The 6,123-nt window shown below is 30.1% G+C and overlaps 1 non-coding gene across 1 annotated transcript; it reads right to left on the bottom strand.

The window, feature by feature from the left end:
• Positions 1 to 2,882: 2,882 nt before the first annotated feature.
• On the bottom strand, positions 2,883 to 2,956 carry MIR167B (microRNA MIR167b). Its single transcript, NR_127265.1, has one exon. It is a non-coding gene; the product is annotated as a microRNA MIR167b (primary transcript).
• Between the last annotated feature and the right edge of the window lie 3,167 nt (positions 2,957 to 6,123).

Raw genomic sequence — 6,123 nt, 5'->3', positions numbered from 1 at the left:
TAAAATTTAAAACAAGGGTTAGAAAAACTCCCTGAGGTCTCATGACCTAGCTAGTAGCACGTCCTCTTTATTTTCATCAAGGGTCGAACGCACCCCACAATTAAGCTCAAACATGCTCATTGGTTTTTTTTTTTTTTTTTTTTTTGGTATTCAACCGATAGGGACGTGCACTGTGTAGTTGAAATTATATTTCAACGGACATGAATTCTTCGGAAACAGTCTCTTTACCTTGAAGTAGGGGTATAATCTACGTATGTTCTATTCTTCTCAGACTCCAATCACTCCATCTATAAAATTTCACTGAATATGTTATTATTGTTATGCAATTAATGATATGATCAGAAGCAATAACAACAATCTAAAAAATGAAATAAAAAAAAATTAGGATGAAGAGATAAATGAATTTAATTGTGAATAAAAAGGGATCTCGTCAAAAACAGTAACCAAGTCAAATGATTAATTAGATCAATATTTTATGGTTCATACGTCTAGTCAAGAGAATTTGTGACACCAAAAATTCTAACTGTTATATTTTCTTGCATATTTTGTTGGAAATATAAAGTGGGCTCTTGATGATATTACTATAAAGGAACAAAAAGGATGAAAGAGTGAGATATATAAACATTTAGCTCATTTGATATCATTAGAAAAAGAATTATATATATAGGTGCTAAAAGAGTCTTCTAAAATAACATTTATTAATTAAGTACTTTCATAATATAAATAATCTTTCTCTGCGCTACTCTTCCGAGACTTTTGCTTGTAGTTCAGTGTATTTGACTTTTTCTTGCAAATACTTTCTGAACCACTTTTTAAGGAATGTCAAGTATGCATATTTATGAATCCTCCGTTCATGAATGGAATATGCGATAGAAATTCATCAAAGATTGCTAAAATGTTTCTTTTTTGATAAAAAGATTGAATTTCTTAACTTGACGTGGGAAGTGGAGGTTCTGAAGACCACAGAAAGAGTTGAAGGCGGCTGAGCACATCCCATTCCACAAGAGTCAACCTTCAACGGGTTAAACGTGCCATAAATGGCTTTTAGTGGACTCAAAAAAGAAATCAAATTGGTTTCAACACTACTTACGATATTCCATTCAGTCCCTCACTTGCTTCAGCTTCAGCCACTCGAATTTCCGATATTCCTTTTTATATCTCATCAAACGATTGACATCTTCTTTCTGAAAATCCTACATACACTTGAATCTAACCACATTGATATAATAAAAATTACCTAGATATATAAAACAAAAGATCATGCACCTAGGATAACTAAAAGACATGAATCTAGGCACTTCAAACATTTAAGTTCACTATTTTGAACATTCTCCTTTTAAACTTAAATTATTATTTTTTAATATTCTTCAAACTTAACAATTTCAATTTCATTTTCAGCATCCTAGCTAGCTCTTTGTTTACATGTTCACAACTACATATAGACAATTCATTCTCCATCACCATCTAACTTTTGGCTATACTAAACACAAACTCACAAAAGACTTGATCTCTTGTCTTCTTTTCCTATCTTGTGAAGTCCTTCAAGACCTACATTTTCTTGATTAGTTATTATCTTCACAAATTTGGAGCATTAACTCTTCTTTTGCAAATGGCCAGCCTCCCAACAAGTCCTCAAATTTAGACACACACTTTTCAATGGAAATTGCCAGAATCTTTCATCTTTACAATTTCAGGATTGAACTAATGCTCTTATATCATTTGTTAGAAATATAAACATGTCCTTGATAACATCATAGACACAAAGAGGATAGAAGAGTGAGATAAACATTTATCGCTTTGATATCATTAGAAAAACTTCACTCTTACTCCCTCCGTTCAACAATAGTTGTCCACAGTACTAATATAGTAATATTACTCTTATTATTTATTGTTTCTTAAGGGGTGACCTTTCAAAGGGGCTTATACAGGTACTAATAGAGTCTTTCCAAATAACACCTATAAATTAAAGTATTTTCACATACACTTGAATCTAATCACATTAATACCATAAAAGTTATCTTGATATATAACACAAAAGATCATGCATTTAGGATAACAAATAGACATATAATCTAGACATGACTTAAATATTTAAGTATTACTATTTTCAACGTATATATATGGTCGACATGTGAAGAAAAAATAATCTACATATTAATCTACATATTAATTACTCAATCAATTAATCTCAATCATATCCATATTTTTACCTTAAGCAATATAACTAGAGATCCCCGCTAGCTCTTCCTCTTTTTTTCTATCTTGACTTGGACTGAATTGAAAAAATAATAATGAAGGTTATACCTTTTCCTATAATTTCTCCATCTAGTGACTAGACCAGAATTTTTACTCTAAAACTTAAAACGCAAAAAAAAAAAAACATAAAAAAAAGAAGTCAAAAGGGATTCACTTTTAGTATAGAAAGGAATATGCAATTGAAACAGAAACACTTTATTAGAATGCCTAGAGCCCTTTTACAGTAAGATCTAGAAGTTTGTTTTTTTGCTCACTTGTATAGAAAATTCCAACCCTACTTTGTGATATTTATGAATACCACTATTAGAAATTTCCATTTTTTTAAAAAAAAAATCATAGTAATTCAACTATAGTATATATTTGTTCATACAAAAAAATTGACCTATCAACATATATAGTTAATTTTCCGACAAAGGAATATCAATTGACTCCCTGAACAAGGGTAGGTCAACAAATAATGGCTTAAACGGAATTATTTAATTTTCGACAAGCACAATTAGACCCTTATTGCAACAAAAAGTAATAAAGAAGAAGAAATTGTTGCTACTTATTGATAGCTAGGGCTTACTTGAGACTTGGGAGTTTCCTCAATCAAGGGAGATACAAATTCCGCGAAACCATCAACAGGTGATGCTGCCACATGATCTGATCTTTCCTCGTACAGAGCAATAGAAAAGTTTAGATCATGCTGGCAGCTTCAACTGCTAGTGGTTCACGATCCGATATTCTTCACATCGGTCCTAGATCCACAACTTATAAGAGTACTTGAAATGTATATTAACACACAAGTACTTGAAATTAAGTATAGGAAGTGGATGTGTATATATAAAGGGGTGGATGGAAAGAATGCACCCCTTTATCTTTGGGGATCTATCTAGGTAAGTCTTTGGGATATTTCTTTATGAGTTTAGGTATAATTTATTAGGGTGTAGGGGGGGTGAAAAGCTAGTTGTGAAAGATGCATAAATGTAATAATTCATATGGAAGTGGTCCAACTATATATTACGCTATATATCTAATATCATATAGTGAGACAACTTGAATATAATCACGCCCACGCCACAAACCCATGCAGACAAATTAAAGGCAATCACCTCTTTCAGACTTTCCAAAATATACCCCCCTTTTGAAGCCTTAACTTTTGTGGATATGTGTTTAGCTTATAATACTCCCAAAGTTTATTTTTACTTGTCACGATTTATTTTATTTTATGAATGTTAATTTGATTAATCTTTGAAACTAAATTGAATTAGATTATTTTGATATTTAAAACTCAGATGTTCGAAAACTATACGAAAACATTAAGAGTACATCTTAGAATGTTGGTCAAATTAAAGTCTATGCAGTTTGACTCTCGTGAAGTGAAACATGACAAGTAAAAGTGAATAAGGTAGTACTATTTGAATTACGTGACAATCTTATTTAAAAGCAAAAGTTATTAGAAATAATATATTTCTAATTATTATGTTTCTTAGTTTTCTTATATGCGGATTTGATTCTTTTTCATGGTTAAATACATGCATAGAGTTTAATTTTTTTTGGGATGACTATGATGTTTTTAGACCTATGACTCGGTGGAAAAATAAGAGTTTACTAAGAGAATTCAAAATATAAAAATGTAAATATACGAAGAAGTCATGAAAGAAATTGAACATCTAGTATATATATGTGAAAAAATAATTTTGACGTTATAAAATTAAACTTAATAAAGACAAAAAAACACTAGGCGATTCTTCCTATCTGTCCTAGCTTTGGTGGATAGAGTTACTTGATACCTGTTACTATGAGAGGTGATCAGGTATCCTGTGAAATTAGTCAAGGTGCATGAAAGCTGACCCAAGCACCATGATCGATCAATTAAAAAACTCGACATTACGTATAATGTAATTTTCTAATAAAGAAAGTTCAGATGAACCCCTAGCTCCGCCAATGATCTTGTCTATTATAATGCTATATGAAATTGCATAATCATGTTATAAAATAAAAAAGATAATGTAATTACTTATATTATGTGTCAGCCAAACAAATTGAATCAATGGGGATGGTCTGGTCTTTAAAGTAGGAAAATTACTTTATGACGAACCACCCATTCATGTTTTCTTCTTTGATCACATGTCTGTCTCCACCACTTGTAAGACAAACAAGTTGAATATCCACGCAAAACGAGAGATTAACACATGCTTCTTCATCTTCATGGTGGGGGACCGTTAATTCATAATTTTAATGATGGGCGGAGTTAGGGTACTCGAAGGGGTTTATCTGAATTTCCTTTGACAAAAAATTATATTATGTATGACAATATAAGGTCAAAATAATAAACATTATTGACTTTTTTGTATATTTTGTTTTTATATTTTAAATATATTTAATGAAAATTCTGACTCGGGGATAAAACTATTAAAAGCCTCAAGAAAAGACAAAGATATGTAAAAGCATGATGAGATCTTCTCTCACTTGTCAAACCAAACAATACATTCACTTTCATGTGATTGTGGTGACTAATCGATGATATCATATCAAGGTAATATTTAATGTTTCATAATAAATAAAGTTCATTTCCCTTTTGAAATATATCTATCTTGTCTTTAAATTGTTCAATGAGGATTGAGGGGTTCATTTACAAATATGGAATGTCATTTGTTGGTGGCTTTTCATATGCCAATGGCAAATTACTTTTCCTATGCCAATGGCAAATTAGTCACAAATTTTTATATAATAAAAATTCAAAAATTATGAAAATGAAAAACAAATGTTGATCTATTTATCTATTAAAGGGATTCAAAATTTTGTATATTTTCTTAAAATTTTTTTACCTGTTTTGTCCCATTTTATGTAACACTATTTGACTTAATACAAAAGTTAAGAAAAGAATATATATTTTTTTGTAATATGTGATTTAGAATAAACCTTAAACATTTGTATTACTAGAAATCATTTTATTTAGAATATTTGGACGAAAGAAAAGTGTATACCACGTAAATTCGAACAAAGAGAGTATTATTTTTGTCTTATTTGCTCAAAATACCGTTTGAGTTCAATTGAATCTCTTCCTTCAATGGCAGAGCTACGCGTTTGACGGAAAAATACACTATATATATTTAAAATTATTTTATATATCTATATAGTAGATGTTAAATTTCTGATTTTATATTTTAATTTGAATTCCTTTTAAGAAAATCTGAATTTATACCCCTCTCTATTTCTTGTCAATAACTCATAAAAAGAGAGTTGCTAAATGTAGCGTTGATTTATGTTGTATAGTTGTGGAGATTGGAGTCTAATCAGTAAAGGTATATTATTTGATGTTTGAATTACTTTTTCATGTAACAATAAAAGAAATTCACGATCCTTATGATGACAAGCAGTTATGATTTTGACATTTTATTGTTTTAAACTTGTTTTGATTCCTTTGGTTGGTTTGACAAGATAGGAACCAATTGGATGTATGCAGTGTCAAAAGTAGAAAAAATAACTATTTTTATAAACAAGTTCCCAACTTATTGGTTTGAATAAGGCAATAACACCTATTCTATTCACTCTTCTACTTTATTTTTATTTATATTTATATATAGTATAAAAAATAAATTTTTAGCTAAGTTTAGGGATATAGTAAAAAGAAAAATTGTCCCTTTGCAGATTGCTTTATATATAGGCACAAAGCCTTGTCGTTGAGTAAGCAGCTTTTCAACACTTCCAATTCTACCTTCCTCGTTAATTTTCCTTTTGTCCCAACTCCCAACTTTAGTTTATATTCCTAGCACTTTTTTCTCATTTATGACTTTACAAAGAGGCCATGGAATTGTGACTTAAATTTTATTTTTTCTTCTTGATTTTGACTTGCCCATTGAACCATAGCAAGTGAATGAG

The sequence above is a fragment of the Solanum tuberosum genome, unplaced genomic scaffold (genome assembly GCF_000226075.1).
Source record: "Solanum tuberosum cultivar DM 1-3 516 R44 unplaced genomic scaffold, SolTub_3.0 scf00110, whole genome shotgun sequence".
In the NCBI taxonomy this organism is placed as follows: domain Eukaryota; kingdom Viridiplantae; phylum Streptophyta; class Magnoliopsida; order Solanales; family Solanaceae; genus Solanum; species Solanum tuberosum.
This window is presented reverse-complemented; position numbering and strand designations above follow the sequence as displayed.